The sequence below is a fragment of the Lissotriton helveticus genome, chromosome 3_1, assembly GCF_964261635.1.
Source record: "Lissotriton helveticus chromosome 3_1, aLisHel1.1, whole genome shotgun sequence".
Lineage (NCBI taxonomy): Eukaryota > Metazoa > Chordata > Amphibia > Caudata > Salamandridae > Lissotriton > Lissotriton helveticus.
Window position 1 is genome coordinate 1552890889 of NC_136061.1, and position 18884 is coordinate 1552909772.

The window sequence follows — 18884 nt, forward strand, 5'->3', positions numbered from 1 at the left end:
ATGGGCATGACCATGCCCCCACCCACACAAATAAGCTGGTTGTCTTTTTGCCCCGCCCTCCTCAGGAGACAGATGGGGATGATTACCCCAATGTGCCCTGACACCAGGGACTGGGTCTGTATACTCCCCCACCCCGCACCCGATATACTTTTTGCCCCTCCTGGGAGTCTTCACTCCCAATCTTCCCACCCCCTGGGGGGGCAGTAAGCCCACTGAACACCAGGGATTTCAAAACAGTGCTAAAACAAACAAAAGGAGGGGCGGCCTACCCTGGCATCGAGCCATACCCCTGCACTATAATTTTTCTGCCCCAGAAGTGGCATATAGGTCTGTCCCAATTTGGGAGGTTGCCCCAAATCCTCTCACACCCCCCCTACCCCCAAGGGGCGGGGGGTTCGAACGTTCGCCTGACACCAGGGATTTCACCTTTGGGGCAAAAGAAAGTGGTGCATGTATTGCACTTTGGCATTAGCCTCACCTCAAACTCAACAGGGACAAACCAGTCTTTGTGTGCCCCCCCCCTCAGGGTGAGAAAGGAGGTTTACCCCTGGGAGTGGCAAAAAGCACACTGTATAGCAAGCACACATTTTTTAAAATAAAATATTGGGTGGGTCAGGCCCATCCTAACATCAGCCCCCACCCTCACCCCTAATGCGTCAGTCTTTCTGTTCCCCTGTAGACTAAAGAATCCCATCCCAGTGGCAAGTGAGAGGACAATTGATTCTTTTGGGTTTTGTTTTTACATATGGACCAGAAGAGTATGGCTAACTCCCTATATCGTCCCACTTGCAATGGTGAATGGCTTCACTTTTTGGGCCTTGGTGGGCTACAACCTGGGAAAACCTACCACACCCAAAGAGTTCTCAAACCTAGACACCCAGGGGAATCCATGATGGTGTGCTTCGCGTGGATCACTCAACATTTTCGTACCCACAATGCTCTGCAAACCTCAGACTGGCTAAAAACACACATTGTCCTCACATTTCTGTGTGGAAAACATCTGGAACATGCGGTGAGCCACAAATTTCCTGCCAACCTGAGTTCCCACATGTTTCTTGATAAGAACGGTACCCCACTTGTGTGTTTGGGCCAAGGGACCGCAACACAAAAAGCCCTAAGGCTCCACGTGAAGAGATCAGCGATAGGGGTAGCTGCGGTATTTGTGGCCATACTCAGCTTCCATTCATGGAAACCTACTAACCACAGGCATTTTTGAAAACTAGACAACCAGAGGATTCCAGAGCGGTGGATCCCATGAGGTTTTCTTACTGACAATGCCATGCAAACCGTAGACTTTGCCTGAAATCACCTATTTTCCTCACATTTCTGTGATGGAAAGTTCCAGAATCCACAAAATTCCTACCACCCAGTGTTACCCCCACTTGTGCCGATAAAAACATTGTGCAACTTGTGTGTTGGGCCTAGTGCCTGTGACAGGAATGGATCAAACGAGATCAATGGAGTCCCCAGCAAGGGCTCCCATTGACCTTGGTTTGATCAGTTTTTGTTGTGGGCACTTGTCATAGCCACAAAAGTGACACCATTTTTTTATCTGTATAAGAGGAGTAGCACTGGGTGGTACTAATTTTGTGGATTCCAAAAGTTTCCATCACATAAATTTAAGGGAAATGCGTGATTACAGGCACAGTTTGAGGTTTGTGGAGCTTCTGTGTAAAATGACCTAGTGAGGGCCATTCAAGTCACACACTTGTATACTTACCTGGTTTCCTAGGTTTAAAAAATGTACAGGTTTGCTATGCACCGGCTGAGCTAGGGATCAAAATCCACAGCTAGCCACTTTGCAAAAAAGGGCCAGTTTTGAGTGGAAAAATGTGATGTATCCATGATGCGTTTTTGGGCACTTCCCGTCACAAACACTAGGCCTACCCACACAAGTGAGGTACCATTTTTGTCGGGAGACTTTAAGGATTGCTGGGTGGAAGGAAGTTTGTAGCTCCTCACAGATTCCAGAGCTTTCCATCACAGAAATCTGAGCAAAATGTGTTTTTCTTAGTCAAAGTTCGAGGCCTGTAAGGGATTCTGGGAAGAACAAACCTGGCGAGAGCCAGGCAATTCACCTTACCCTGGATTCCCCCAGTAATCAAGTTTTCAAAAAGGTGCACGTTTGCAAGGTTTCCCTGGGTGAAGGCTGAGCTAGGGCACAAAATCCACAGATACCCACTTTGCAAATAAAGGGGTAGTTTTGAGTGGTAAATGTGATTGTTTCATGTTGCATTTTGGGCATTTCCTGTCGCTGACAGTAGGCCTGCCCTACACACACAAGTGAGGCACAGGTTTTACTGGGAAACTGAGGAATGTTGGGGGATAGGAAGTGTATTGCTCCTGGCAGATTCCATAATTTTCCATCACAGAAATGTGAGGAAAATGTGTTTTTTTTGGTCAAAGTTTGAGGTTTGCGAAGGATTCTGGGTAAAACAAAATTTGTGAGAGCTACACAAGCCACCCCAGCCATGTATTCCCTCAGGTTTCTGGTTTTAAAAAATATGCAAGTTTTCTCAGTTCCCCTAGGTGCCGACTGAGCTAAGACCAAAATTCACAGCTACCCACTTTGCAAAAATAGGGTCAGTTTTGCGTGGAAAAATATGATGTATCCAGTTGCGTTTTGGGCCGTTTCCTGTCACGGGCACTAGCCTACCCACACAAGAGAGGTGCCATTTTTTATCAGTGCTTATTTGGAGCCTGTGGTTTCCGGTACTCGACACCGGCACTTAATTGGCAACACGGGCATTTATGACAGTCTAAAATGGTGGTACTGTCTGTCTAATTTAGAAATGAGTGTAGCAACCAACAGCAGTGTATTAATTCAATATACATTAAAAAGGACTAATATCTGCCACCCAAGCCATTCTTATAGGGTTGGGCACCTGGAATAGTCGGAATTGTCACATGTGTATGAGTGTGACTGTCAGTAGTAGTGTTGATCTTGTTATTGACAGTGCTGGCATGACAATGGGTGGTGTGAGCTGCAACGGCCTCCTGATGAGTACCCTGGCACATATTTGTTTACAGATTTAAACACTGATTTTTATTTGGAGACTAGGGTGGATGCTAGGTGGAAGGAAGTTTGGGGCTCCCCACAGATTCCAGAAGTTTCCATCTCAGAAATATGAGGAAAATGTGTTTTTTTAGTCAAAGTTTGAAGGTTGCATGGGATTCTGAGTAAAACAAAAACCTTTTGAGAGTCATACAGGTCAACCCACTCTGGATTCCCCCATGTGTCTACTTTTAACAAACGTGCAAGTTTTTTGGGTTTCCCTACATGATGGCTGTGTCAGGGACCACATTCCACAGCTAAACACTTTGCAAAAAAAGGGTCTGTTTTGAGTGGAAAAAATGTGATGTATCCATGTTGTACTGTGGGGCGTTTCCTGTCATGTGCACTAGACCCACCTACACAAGTGAGGAACCATTTTTATTACGAGACTTGGGGGAATGCTGGGTAGAAGGAAGTTTGTAACCACGCAGTTTCCAGAACTTCCCATCACAGAAATGTGAGAAAATGTGTTTTTTTTAGTCAGGTTTGCATGGATTCTGGGTAAAAAACCTGGTGAGACATGCGGAGGTCACCCCAACCCTGGATTCCCCCATGTGTCTAGTTTTCAAAATTGTGCAAGATTGCCAGGTTTCCCTAGATGCTGGCTGAGCTGCAGACCAAAATCCACAGCTACCTACTTTGCAAAATAAAAAGGTCAGTTTTTAGCTGAAAAATGTGATGTATTCATGTTGTATTTTGGGCCCTTTCCTCCCACAGGCACTAGGCCTACCCACACAAGTGAAGTACCATTTTTTTTCAGAAAACATGTGGGAACATACAATAGTAGAACGTTTGTTCTTACCAATTGGAATTTGATGCATTTGTGCCTTCCAAATAGAAGTCAGTGTGTAAGAAAGAAGACACTTTGAAAAATACCCTCAATCTTACGCCAGTATGGGTACCCACAAATTCGGAGATGTACAAATAACCACTTGTGCCCATTTCAGAAATACATAGGTTTGCCTGAAACTTATTTTTCATTCTACTTATTTCACCATTTGAATTTGTCTATACTTGGCACTCAATGAAAAACCATTGCACATGTTGTTTGCTCTGGGTACCTTGGGTTCTTGGAAAACCTACAAACCCTATATATCCCCACAACCAGAATGGTGGAGCAGACGTAATGGGTTAATGCTTTTGTAAATTGGTCATTGTGACAAAAAAGTTGCAGATGAAAACGCTGTCACAAATGGCAATTTTTTCCTACTCATTTTCAAGATTTATTTATTCAACAGTTTCTTTGGGAAAACCTTAAGGTACCTACAAACATGACCCCTTTCTGAATTCAGAATTTTTGAGAAATCTATAGCTTTTCCTGATCACCCATGGGTTGCACACTGGTTTCCACCACAAACTCAAAGTAAGTGGGGAGCAAAAAATAAATAGGAAAAAATGGGCTGCCTCTTTGAAAAATGCCAAAACTGTGGTAAAGAAAAATGTTTTTTTTTTATTCTTGGTGTGGTGTTCTTGAAAGCTGGAAAGATTGTGACTTTAGCACAGCAAACTGTGGGGGTATGGCAGAATTTCAACTGCTGTGTATAGGGCCATCACACAAAATGGTAATTCCACCCGACACATCTGTGACCGTCGCTCTCTGAGCTCTGCAGAGTGGATTGGATTTGTCATAAAGGTACACCTTTATGACCCTCTGACAGGCAATGAGAAAAACTTGCACTGCCTTCAGCCTCAACGAAGATCTCATTCGTGTATCGTCAGGGACACCCATTTAAACCATAATAATATCACCCAGACAACTAGAGTTGACGCAGTTCACAGTGTGCGCTACATAAGATCATGTGTTGTATGAGAAAAACTACATAGAGCATCTCGAAAAAGTATATACTCTTAGAGAACACAAGATGAGGTAAAACGCGAGAGTCAAGAGGGGCAGCATTACAGACATGAATTACCTTAATGGTTTTCAAAGCCATTGTTGGTCGATAAAACAGTTGTATTTTGCTGCAGTTGTGCCTTCCAAATGTAAGGAAGTGAGTAAAAAAAAAGGCATTTTTAAAAATACCCTCTAAATCTTATGCTAGTATGGGTACCCACAAATTTGGAGATGTAAAAATAACCACTTGTGCCCATTTCAGAAATACATAGGTTTGCTGGATAGCTATTTTTCACTCTACTTATTTCACCTTTTGAATTTGTCTATACTTGGTACACAATGAAAAACAATTGTACATGTGTTTTGCTCTGGGTACCTTGGGTCCTTGGAGAACCTCCAAACCCTATATATCCCCACAACCAGAAGGGTCTAGCAGACGTAATGGTATATTGCTTATGTAAATCGGCCATTGTGACAAAAAGTTACAGATGAAAACATCGTCACAAATGGCCATTTTTTCCTACTCATTTTCAATAGTTATTAATTTCAATAGTTTCTTTGGGAAAACAAGGACACGAATTAAAGGCCCAGCAGAGAAGGTTCTAATAACAGATGTTTACTACTGCAGGGCCCTACCCTACCGAAAGGCCTGGAAAAGGCACACTGTTGAGAGACAAGTATTCTCAGCTAATTAGCAGAAGCAAGCAGAGAGATGTGGCCAGCTAGTCAAGCATGCATAGAAGGCAAATGCATCGTCTCACACACCCACCTCCCCCTGCCCTCCATAAACACTCACACTGGGAGACAGCCAGGCAGAAATAATACCAAATCACGCACCCAAACAAACGCAGGCAGATCTTTCCTTGCCACACAGCTACTAACTAACAACTAACAACAGGCATGCTCCCTCTCCTCCCATAAGCCAATCAAAATGCTGCAATGGCCGCGTGTGATTGGTACGGACAGCGCCCAGCCGGGCGCCTGTAGGGAGGCCGTTTTCTCTATGTAGGCTGCATGCAGAAAATGTAGAGTGCGCATGACTGGTTTGGTCGGCCCCAGAGGGCTGACCAAACAGTCAGCGCCCTCAACAGTGGGCAAGCCACTCGTCCCTGACCCGCCAACCCACCCGTACCCAACCAGGCAAAACTTCCCGCCCGCCCCCAACCAGGCATACCCTGGCTTCTGCTTTCTCGCAGCGCCAGAAGCAGAAACAAAAAATGGTATTTAAAATACCATTTTAAGATTCTGCTTCTCACACTGCGAGAAAGCAGTGAGGCGACACTCTTCCGCCCTAATGGAGGAGCCGCCCCTGCCAGCAAGGCTGACAAAAAATGGACAGCAAGACAGACACACACAGCCGGGAAGACACACAGACAAGCCTGCTTCACAACACACAGACACTGAGAAACGTAGCCAGATATAGAAAATCAGTCACCCACGCAACAAGACAGACGAAGCCCTGCTCACCAACACACATAGACACACAATTATCTGCAAGCTCTTTGAAATGCAAATGAAGCAGCTGCCCGGGTCACATGGCCGCATTACTCACAGGCGGAGAACAGACGCGGCCCACTTGCCATTTAAAAAGCAAACCCGTTTAAAGCAAAGCCGGGCTTCTGTTTTTATCATGAAAACGCTGCCAGTGATAGATCGACGTCTCTTGCAGTGGTCACCAGCCCTTGTACACAGCTGTAGAGTTTGGCACTCGGTGGCGAGGATCACACGTAGTCCTCGGGTGTCACCCGCTGCACTATTCCTACACCTGCATGCTACGCTCGAGATTGAAGGGCTGCCAGCGTGCTATATTTAGACCGCTGACCCTCCACTTGGCTGGCCCCTGGCCTGTTCCTACGTCACAGTAATTATTATAGTCTACACAATAGATAGCACAGATTGTTATTTGCGGCGTTCAGAGACAGCAACACTGCTGTATTAAGAACTGTATAAAGAGGCATTATTACTCTGTTGTTAATAATGATAATTATCCTATATAACCGACAGAAAGTATTGTCTGTGAATCAATAACGCTGATTCCATAGACACTAGAAGGATGAAAGACAGAGTCAGCCCTCATTAAAATCAAACCTGCGAAATTCCGGTTTTTGGCACTTCACTTGGATTTACACCTCGCTTAATATTATTAACATGTTTAAGTGGCTGAGATAGCTCAGTGGGTTCGGCGGAGATTGTTCTCACTAATTGATACATAACTGCACACAAGATTTAGTATTTCATGATGATTCACGGTCTTCTCCAGCTGTTGAAGTAGCTGCATGTGGGCCCAGCATTCAGTTAATAAACAAATGCTACACATAAATCAGTGTCAATAGTATAAATCAGTGCACCATCTTGGTTGATAATTGTATTTGCTCTTCTTCTTCCGGGTCTGGTCTGTGAGGGCCTTCGGATTACACTTTTTCAGTCACTGCCAGAGCAGCGAGCCCCTTGAACGACTGTGAGGCTGCATGAATGCTATATCAGTATCGACGTAAAGGACATCATAGCATAGAATATCACAACACAACCACAAATAACGAAACATAATGGCACACGATATGCAACACGTGACAGATAACACAGTGATACAACGCATCAGATGACGTCATCCCTACAGTGCATTCCCCAGGAACATACCAGGGCGCCTTGGGTCTGAGGTGCACCCCGGCCTGGCTCAGCGGGGCCCCCATACACGGGTCCACTCACCATTTCACCTGCTTAGCTCCCATGGTCCACGGTGACCTTTCACCTCACCAGGCCTGCCTTCTCGTGGGTCCTGGGGCCACGTGCCCCTCCACTCCGGCCATGCTCGCCACAAGTGGGTAAATCCGACGAAGGTGGGGACCCTTAGCTAACGCAGGGCCCCAAAAGCTGTCCAGACAGGACGGGGTCTTCTTCTGCTGGCGTCAACCAAATGCGGATGAGCATATCAAAGAGCATCTCATTGAGTAAAAATACTCAAACCTTCTAAATCCTGGTGCATCTGGTTTGCAGACGTTGCACACTCAGATATGAAATGCACACCGCTAAAGAATGTCGCACATTCGCGAAAGATATACATGGACGTCTTAGCCAGTCCAGGCAAAATGCACGCTGATGAAATCACACCACAGAGAAAAAATATGTTATTTCGTTATTCCAAGAAAGATCGTGATATACAAAAAAAATACACATTGAAAAATCTCCCTTAAAATCCGAATGAAAGCAACCATTAACGTGGACACCCCTCCCTTTTATACGAAAAACATCCGCTGGAGACCTCGCTACCACAGGAAAAATACACCTTGACAGATCCTGAAAAACGTGTCTTCCAAGCGAGGCAGTACAGGCTGGCTGGTCCTCAGCTCTCTTTCCATATGGGGGTTAACCCCTTGCCTGCCGCACCACTGCCTCTTCCTGAAAACCCCATGTTTTGCTGCCCGTGGCCTCGTCGCTGCTGGGGTCTCCCGGGCAGGCCCCTTTCAGAACGGCCCGTCAATCCTCCTGGGCCATTCTTAGGGTGACCTCTCGCCGGCGGAGTCCAGAAATGCCGCCATTCGCTCGTCGTTCGCCGCCAGACCCCAGCATCGCCTCCGGTGCGTTGTCGGTCGAAAGCACGCGCCGCCTGCGCCCCCACCCCCGGTTTTCATTCATTCCCCGTCCTCCAGAAACGGCCCCCCTCTTCCCCAGCCTCTCATGCTCTCCCTCTGCCAGACAGCCTCTGCGCGACGGTCTCTATTCTCCGCCACAGCTTCTGTCACAAGATGATTTTTTTCCTTTTTAGCTGGGGGAGGGTGGTCTGATCCAGAGGGGAGGGGGGCTGGTGGGGGGTGCAGTTTGACGGCCTGGGAATAAGTACATGTTGTAGGCAATCTGGCTGAATTATTCATGCAGTGCAACCCATAGAAATCTACAGCCTAGGTTTTTAAAGGGCTGGGATTTGAGAAATTAGCTTTAATAAAAAAAAAATCTCTTAGGCTTTTCATTAGCTCTGTGGGTTATGACTGAGTCAGTTGCAGAAGTCTGCAGACTCAAATCCTGTCTGAGACTCTAATCCTCAATCCCGAAGCTACAAAACTGCGGTACGAAGTGTGGGTAGAAACCACGTTTTTAAAAAATATATATTTTTATTGGTTTTACCTCTTACAACATATAACATATAATCCAGGAAAATAGTGAAATGGGCTGATGCGCCCGTTGCAGACAGAGGTTAGGAACATGCAGTTTGAGGTGTTGTTTCCAGGGGACTGCCCCTGTATTTCATCCTTCCGGGACAGATAATACAAACCACTTGGAGTTGAGTGACTGTAAAACCTGTATTACACTACAATCAAGCTAGCGTTGAACTAAGTTACACCGTAATAACGTATGAAGTTACACATATTCAGTTTTATATTGGAGACATTTTCGTGCAGTTCAAAAAATATTTGCAGTTTACATTAGTTTTCCGGCGGCGTAACGCACAGATTACGTCATACCACGATGTTATTGCCAAGCTGAACCAAATCAGCTTAATTCCCCGGCAGGCTTGGGATTTGTATTAATGCCAGCCTGCCCTATAACTCCGGGGACTGAAGCCCACAGTCCACGGTTCTGCGGCGTAGGGGCCGGGGTCTGATAATGAGAACGCTGTCTGCGGAAATGGCAACAATCCTCAGCCAATCCTCTTTAAGTACTCAATGAGCATTCAGGGTCAGAGGGCGTCTGCAGATGTCGGAGATTACTGCATGCTTTTTCAGACACCTTGGTTAGGTCTGGACAGCTGAACTGTGCTCTTAAAGTTGCTTTTAGCCGACGCTAAGAATTTTACTAGTGAATCAAGGTTAGCTTAGTTGGGAATATGTAGATACTAAAATGGATACTAAAATGGACACACAATAAAAACTAACCCGTATTCGACCTTATTTTTGCATAGCATTTAAATGTCTTTTTTGCTGTAGTCGAGGAAAATGTAATACACATTCTACTACGCTGATATCTCCTCTTTTCTCCCCTAGGCCAGAGCTTTCAGGCAGCCACCGGCCTGCATTAAGCACTTTAAAAAATACGCCTTGCTTACCACTGCTATGGTATGGTCTTCAAATCAAACCTGCTCGGCCTTGGAATTTTCTTGCAGGAAACAACCTAGGTAGACACAGTTGGCGTCCCCCAAGGTTTAACCTTATCACCCACCCTCTTTAACCATTACTTAGAGCCACTCACTGAAGTTCTTCGTACCGCCAACATCTCCTACCACATGCACGCGGACACCCAAATATACATCAATATTACATCACTTGAGGAGATCATTACCCTGAACGAGACCCTGAAACTAACTGTCCAGTGGCTAGCCACTAACCAACTGAAACTCAATGCAAAGAAAACCAAATTCCTCCTGATCTCCCCCTGTAAAACCAACCCGGAGATCGAGACTTGGTTCAAAGCCATCACAGCCTTAAACTGCCCGCCGACCATTGTGAACTCTGCCAAATCCTTGGGAATACTCCTCAACAGTATCTTGAACATGCGTGACCACATTAACTCAATGGCTAAATCAGCCAGATTCCACCTGAGCTACTTGTGGAAGCTAAAACCCTTCATCGATGCTCCAGACTTAAAAATGGCAGTCCAAGCACTAGTCATATCGAGACTGGAATATGGATGTTCCACCCTCACTGGTTTACCCAAAATGTCTCTGGCTCTTCTAAAAGCCTGCCTCAATGCGGCCGCAAGATTACTTACAGGCACTAGGAAATGTGACCACATCTCTCCACATTTGAAAGCACTAAACTGGCTCCCTATGGGGGCTAGAATACAGCTGAAAATTACATGCATTACTCACAAGGCCCTCTACACAAACTCCCCTGCCTATCTGGCGCAGACACTGGTGATGTCTGGAGGAACTAGGAACTCCCGGTCTGCTAGAAACCTCTTGCTCCAACCTGCTCGCTTTCAGAAAAAAATAACCTACAATAGGGCATTCTCAGGAGCAGCACCAACAATTTGGAACTCTCTCCCGCCTGACATCCGAAAAAATCCCTTCTCTATCACGCTTCAAGAAGGAGACCAACACTTTCCTCATGGGTAAATGCCTAGGCTAATGACATGCTCGCATCTATCACAGTGTGTCTGTCGAATCCATAACTATTGCCTCTTCCGCAGTTTACCAACTCGCCCTGATAAGTAATTATGGGGCTTCTGTTCTATTTTTACTGGTCCCACTATAACTGTATCCATGTATTTGTGCCCCCTTTTTCTCTATGCTCCTGAGCTACCCTACCCCTCCCCAAACTTTGTATATTTCTGCACTTGAGACTATTTTGCTTTGCTTACTGTGAACTGTGTAAAGCGCTCTGATACCCTCATAGGTCAAGTTCGCGCTCTATAAAACATTAAAATAAATAAATAAATAAATGTCTGAGCCATTGCACGCTTTACAAATCCGCCATTTTAGATTTTACTGATACCACTGGTACCTGTAAATAAAGGAATGATTCTAAGGGTTACCTTGAGGTATCTGGATCCCTCCTATATACAGTAGCCCTTATAAGGAACTCCCTAAAGTAGAGTTTGGGTCCACTCGGAGAATACTATCTCACCGAGGAGGAGTGAGGTTACCTATGATGAAGCATTCCACTAAAATGTAGGTGAGGCTTCCTCAACCAGTACACATCTGGTTTGGTAGAGCACTTGGATGGATTGGTCATCAATACTGAACCATCCCAGTTTGTGTAATAGTGTTTAATACAGCAATGATATGCAATTAGGTCCTTTCTCTCACTCTCTTCTTAGGTTGCCAGCCTTCAGTATGCGGCGCCTGTTTCTATGCACAAAACTCAGATGAAAAGGTACTTAGAATGTCATGCAGTCATGCAAGAGAGAGCTCCACATCAGGAAGGCACCAGGTTGGCCGGTCAAAGGGGTGAATCCTATAAGGCTTCATCACTGCCAGATAGGATCTGGTTATTTGTTGAGGGAGTCGCTTCCTAGGTCCTCGACTTCTCACAGCATGGCCGGAGACCCACTATGACTCTTGCACAAACAGTGGCACACTCACTGTCGTCCAGGAGCAGCTCCCGGAGATATGCATATGCAACGATTCACTTTTTCCTCTCAAGTCTGTCCTCCCCCTCTAAAACCAATGCAAGCTGATGTATTCATGGACTAATGAAGGACTAAATTGCAGAAGCAGGAACAGCTGTGCTTCTTTTAAGTGAAACGAGGACATTATGTGCTGCAATGTGAGGTTTGTAAACTGCACCCAGGAGTTGTTGCTATTCTTAAAACCCAACACCCTGGGCCTGACAGCTGGAATATCACTCATTTTTGGGAGGTCGAGCCTCAACCAGTACCAGCTGGCTGTGATTTCAATGCTCCCAGCTTCAGTTTACCAGGTCTAGGACTCCAATCCTGTTCTGTAAGACAGCTATTTTTAAGTCAGCAATAAAACAAGCATTTGTAAATTCATGAACACAGCATTTCTCCATGCCTCTGTTTGCATGCATTACCACATTAAAGAAAGACCTATCGGTATTATTTTGGAAACCCAGAAGGGCAGGGAATTCTGCTAATGTTACATGCTACTGGAGAGTGCAGCCCTAGTAAAGAATTTATCTGCTGGTGACATCAGTGGCCGATGGAACGACGTGCTTGGGTAAGTTGCAGTTAACGCAAAGGATTTACGCCATGTATTACTCCAAACAGTACTGGTCTGAGAGGAGGGAGATCAGCAAACCTCATAAAGTTATATTCTCAGACCTGTTTTCTGCAAAGATGTTTGAGGTAGCTACGGATCTTCTGTGCGGATATGTGACACAACACTGGAATTGCATACTTCAGGGCAAGAGGGCACACACCTTTATGGCCAAATCAGAGATTTCCACTAATGCAAACTAGAAAATAATTTGATAGAGGCTTCTAGCAGAAATATTTAGGAGTTATTTTATGCTCAGGCCCATTGACATTCTGAGGCAAAGAAAGTTATTATCCATATTATCTAGGACTGGGCTTAAACACAAGGTTTGAGACCTCAGGATAGGTGTAGATATTCACACCTCACTGACAAAGCAGGTGGTGAGGGGAGTTACATGGAGATGAATTAGGAATTATCAATAGGAACAGAGACGCTGCTGCAGTACTGCCTAGAAGACTTAGAATGAGGAGTTACCACTATGACCAGAGAGACAGCTGCAGCACTGCATAGAGGGCTTAGAATTAAGAATTTCCCACAGGATCAGAGTAGCAGCTAGCAGCACTGCCCAGAGGACTTAGAATGAGGAATTACCACTGGGTCTAGGGAAGAAGCTATCAGGACTGGCTAGAGGACTAAGAATGAGTAATTACTTCTGGGAACAGAGAGGCAGCTGCATCACTGCCTAGAGGACTAAGAATGGGGAATTATCAATGGGAACAGAGACACAGCTGCAACCCTGTTTATATGGGTCTAGTTGGGTCCACAGAAGCAGCTACCAGCACTGGATAGAGCACTGAGAATGAGGAATTACTTTTGGGAACAGAGATGCAGCTGCATCACTGCATAGAAGACTAAGAATGGGGATTTACCACTGGCAACAAAGACAGAGCTGAAGTACTGTCGAGAGGACTTAGAATGGTGGAATTACTGACAGGACCAAAGAAGAAGCTGCAGCAATTTGCAGTGGACTTAGAATGAGGAATTACCAATGAGACCAGGAAAGCAGCACTGACTAGACGACTTAGAATGAGGAATTACCACTGGGACCACAGAAGCAGCTGCAGCACTGCCCAGTGGACTTAGAATGAAGAATTACTGACAGGACCAGAGAAGCAGCTAGCAACTCTGGCTAGAGGACTAATAACGAGGAGTTACCACTGGTAGCAGAGACACAGCTGCAGTACCACCCACAGGATTAAAAATGAGGAATTCACTGCGACCAGAGAACCAGTTGCAGCACTGTCTAGATGACTATGAATGAGGAATTACCGTTGGGACCAGAGAAGCAGCTAGCTAGTAGCACTGATTAGCAGACTAATGCGGAATTACCACTGTGACAACAGAAACAACTGCAGCACTGCGTAGAGGACTTAGAATGAGAAATTACTGACAGGACCAGAGAAGCAGCTAGCAGCACTGCCTAGATGACTAAGAATGAGGAATTACCATTGGGACCAGAGAAGCACCTGCAGCACTGCCTACACGACTAAGAAAGGGGAATTACTACTGGGAACAGAGACACAGCTGCAACACTATCTAGAGGGTTTAGAATACAGGAATGACTGATGAGAATGGAAAAGGAGCTAGCAGCATTGTCTAGCAGACTTAGAATGAGGAATTACCACTGAGAACAGAGACACAGCTGCAGCACTTCCTAGAGGACTTAAAATGAGGAATTACCGATGGGACCAGAGAAGCCGCTAGCAGCACTGTCTAGATAACTTAGAATGAGGAATTACTGGCAGGGCCAGAGAAGCAGCTGCAGCACTGTCTAGAGGACTAAGAATGAGGAATTACCACTGGGACTAGAGAAGCAGCTAGCAGCACTGGTTAGAGGACCAATAATGAAGAATTACCACTGGTAACAGAGACGCAGCTGCAGCACCGTCCAAAGAACTGAAAATGAGGAATTACCACTAGCACCAGAGATGCAGCTGCATCACTGTCTAGAGAACTAAGAATGAGGAATTACCACTGGGACCACAGAAGCAGCTGCAGCACTGCCCAGTGGACTTAGAATGAAGAATTACTGACAGGACCAGAGAAGCAGCTAGCAACTCTGGCTAGAGGACTAATAACGAGGAGTTACCACTGGTAGCAGAGACACAGCTGCAGTACCACCCACAGGATTAAAAATGAGGAATTCACTGCGACCAGAGAACCAGTTGCAGCACTGTCTAGATGACAATTAATGAGGAATTACCGTTGGGACCAGAGAAGCAGCTAGCTAGTAGCACTGATTAGCAGACTAATGCGGAATTACCACTGTGACAACAGAAACAACTGCAGCACTGCGTAGAGGACTTAGAATGAGAAATTACTGACAGGACCAGAGAAGCAGCTAGCAGCACTGCCTAGATAACTAAGAATGAGGAATTACCATTGGGACCAGAGAAGCACCTGCAGCACTGTGTACATGACTAAGAAAGGGGAATTACTACTGGGAACAGAGACACAGCTGCAACACTATCTAGAGGGTTTAGAATAAAGGAATCACTGATGAGAATGGAAAAGGAGCTAGCAGCATTGTCTAGCAGACTTAGAATGAGGAATTACCACTGATAACAGAGACACAGCTGCAGCACTTCCTAGAGGACTTAAAATGAGGAATTACCGATGGGACCAGAGTAGCCGCTAGCAGCACTGTCTAGATAACTTAGAATGAGGAATTACTGGCAGGGCCAGAGAAGCAGCTGCAGCACTGTCTAGAGGACTAAGAATGAGGAATTACCACTGGGACTAGAGAAGCAGCTAGCAGCACTGGTTAGAGGACCAATAATGAAGAATTACCACTGGTAACAGAGACGCAGCTGCAGCACCGTCCAAAGAACTGAAAATGAGGAATTATCACTAGCACCAGAGATGCAGCTGCATCACTGTCTAGAGGACTAAGAATGAGGAATTACCACTGGGACCAAAGAAGCAGCTAGCTACGCTGGCTAGTAGACTTATAATGAGGAATTCCTGCTGGGACCAGAGTAGTAGCTAGCTACGCTGCCTAGAGGACTTAGCATGAGGAATTACAGACGTGACCAGAGAAGCAGCTGCAGCACTGGCTAGAGAACTAAGAATTAGGAATTACCCCTGGGAAGAAAGACGCAGCACTTCATAGAGGACTAAGAATGGAGAATTAGCACTAGCAACAGACACAAAGCTGCGGCCCTGTCTAGAAGACTAAGAATGGGTGAACTACTACCAGGACCAAAGAAAGAGCTGCAGCACTGTGCAGTGGACTTAGAATTATTACTGATGAGACCAGAGAAGCAGCTAGAAACACTCTCTATAGATTTTAGAATAAGGAATTAACACTGGGACCAGCAAAGCAGCTGCAGCACTGCCCAGAAGACTTAGAATGAGGAATTACTGATGGGACCAGAGTAGCAGCTAGCAGCACTGTCTAGAGTACTAAGAATTAGTAATTACCAACAGGACCAGAGAACAGCTAGCAGCAGTTTCTGAGGACTTAGAATGAGGAATTATGGACAGAAGCAGCTAGAAGCACTGCCCATATTACTAAGAATGAGGAATTACCACTGGGAGCAGAGAAGCAGCTCCAGCACTGTCTAGAAGACTTAAAATAAGGAATTACTACTGGGACCAGAGAAGCAGCTGCAGCACTGCCTAGAAGACTAAGAATGGGGAATGGGGAATTGCCACTGGGAACAGGGACACAGCTGCAGCACTGTCGAGAGTACTTAACATGGAGGAATTACCACTGGGACCCGAGAAGCAGCTGCAGCACTGCCTAGAGGACTAAGAAAGGGGTAATACTACTGGGAACAGAGACACGGCTGCAGCACTATCTAGAGGGCTTAGAATAAAGGAATGACCGATGAGAATGGAGAAGGAGCTAGCAGCACTGTCTAGCAGACTTAGAATGAGGAATTACCACTGAGAACAGAGACACAGCTGCAGCTACAAATGTCAGTTACAAACCACAAAGCCAATAGCAAGCAATGGGCACAATGCATTCCCAGGTCAACTTTCTGAAAGTACCCAAGATGTCTTTTGCATAGCCAGACAGTTGTAACGAACGCATTGCGTTGTAATGGCATGCGATGTAATGCATGCTAAGTAAACGACGTCTCCCGCACTATATATGTGGGGATAAATGAGTCAGACGCTGACTGACTTATATCTGACAAAGCCAACATTCAGGATGACTGTGCTGGATGTCACAGTGGCCATGCATATGCAGCACCGTTGTTACTGTAAGACTTTCGTCCAATACAGTAAAAAAATGATGCTATGAAATACGTGGGGAACAGTTGTGGGTGCCACAATTACTGACTCTATTAATGCGATTTATATGTTACAGCGTGTCTGGTGGAGGAGATTTTAAGTAATGCAGCTCATACATCCAAGGTTAGCAGGATAGGTGGAGGACGACCTGCGTTTTAGAGTTTTTGGGAGCTAAAAAGTGAGTTTTAGCATATACATTCTTAAAGGTCCAGGGTGAAGATTGCAAGCAACATTGGGAGTGCAATGACAATAGGGGGTAGAAAAAGAGGCAGGGGGTAATGAATGAGACCCACAGATGAGAGGGAGGGGTTTGTAGAACTTGAAAAGTATTCTTAATTGGAATAGTTAACATTTCCAAGGACAGAAGCTCTGTTCTTGGCAAGGTCTAGGGCAATGGGCTTACCAAATGATTCCAAGGCATGGCTTTCTGAATTCGCGCATCAAGAACTGGCCACAGACATGGTCTTGATGTTGTTCACAATCGATCGTGGGCACATTAGGATGCAGCCTGCACCACACACGCAGGCATTCTGTGTTATGCTACTCTATGAACTACTTCCATCAGGGTAGGAATGCAGGTACTTTGTCAAACAGACTGATAACACCATTCACAAGGTACTAAAGCCCAAAACAGGAATGCCTCTCGTCTGCTTTCAAAAAGCTGAAAGAAAAAGTTCGTAGTCACTTATTGACAAATTGCATGTCGCAGCACCAGTTGCCAAGGCTTTTCAATTCTGCTCCGTCTCTTAGGCTGTGATATGGGGTACTCTCTCGCATTCACAGTCAAACTATTTAAGTGGGGCAGCAGTACAAGCTCTCGCAAACCTCTAATCTCGGATCTACTTGTATACACCTTAGATTAAAAATCCTGACCTGGACATGTTCATGGGTTCAGGGAAGATTTTTAGTCCGATGCCAACAATTACGCTACCAGGTAAATTATTGTATGGATGAGGGCAACTAACTTTAATTTATATTAATCTGCTAAGTGAGAAAACATACACATGCCATTGTAGCAAAATAAATATATTTCATTAACTTGAACCAACGAACAGTGGTACAAAAGATCTTGAAAATATGAACATGAACGTTGCATTTATATTAAGTGCATACATGATGTTGACTTATGAATTTCTTTGCATAGATTGCAAATACTGCAAAAACAAAAACATTTCCTTTTCTTTGTGTAATAGTACATGTATGGAATACAAGCAAAATGCCAATGAATTCCGAAGTAAGATTTGTTTCTGCAACGCAGGAGGGAGATATACGTAGGGAACATGTATCCAAATAACAGATGTCCACTGCTCAAATTAATTTACTATTTCCCTGTACTAATTCCCGACTAATCCTGTTTGGGTTCTGGAGTAGCGTGCTAACCACCAAAAAGCGCTTCAACACCTCATCAGGGGTAACAAGTGCTATATACATGCAAATCTTTCCCTCTTGTGTCCCGCCACAATCCTTCTCAATCCAAATAACAAGCTAACATGTCCACTGCTCCAATTAACTTCATATCTCACTATACTAATTCAACACTAATTATTTTGGGTTCCGGAGTAGCGTGCTACTCGCCAAAAAAGCACTTAGACGCCTCATCAGGGGTAGTAAGATCTATATAAATGCAATTACAATACAATACAATATATCATGGTCATATAACAAACATGTGACTACATAGAAAAAAAAAGTTTACTGTAGAAAGGTCTGCTATACAATATAATAATAAACATCCGTGAGTTGAGTAATCAGATTGCTTAACAATAAACATAAAGATTTAACTAAAGTGGTGAGTACAATGCATGCACATCTCACGGTCATCTGTAGGCATGTAGCCCTGTGCGACACTACAGAGAAGACCCCAGATATTCACTGTTGCGTGGCAATGTTATCATAGCTTGTTATGCGTAATCAAGAGAGAGAGGTAGGACCAGAAAGCTAGTCCTTGTCCCCGGGGTAATATGTTATTTAATCAAAAAGAGACTAGCTCATATTTATTTTAGATTACAAAAGAGGAGAAGACTCTGGTATGTTTCGTCACGGAGTTGGAACACCTGGTGAGTGTGTTCAGAAAGCCCTCACCCACCAACCTAGTTGGTGGC

The 18884-nt window shown here is 45.0% G+C and overlaps 1 protein-coding gene across 3 annotated transcripts in view; it reads right to left on the minus strand.

The window, feature by feature from the left end:
• Positions 1-18884, minus strand: part of DIXDC1 (DIX domain containing 1) — a 422480-nt gene that overhangs the window by 83532 nt on the left and 320064 nt on the right. The window lies entirely within an intron of this gene.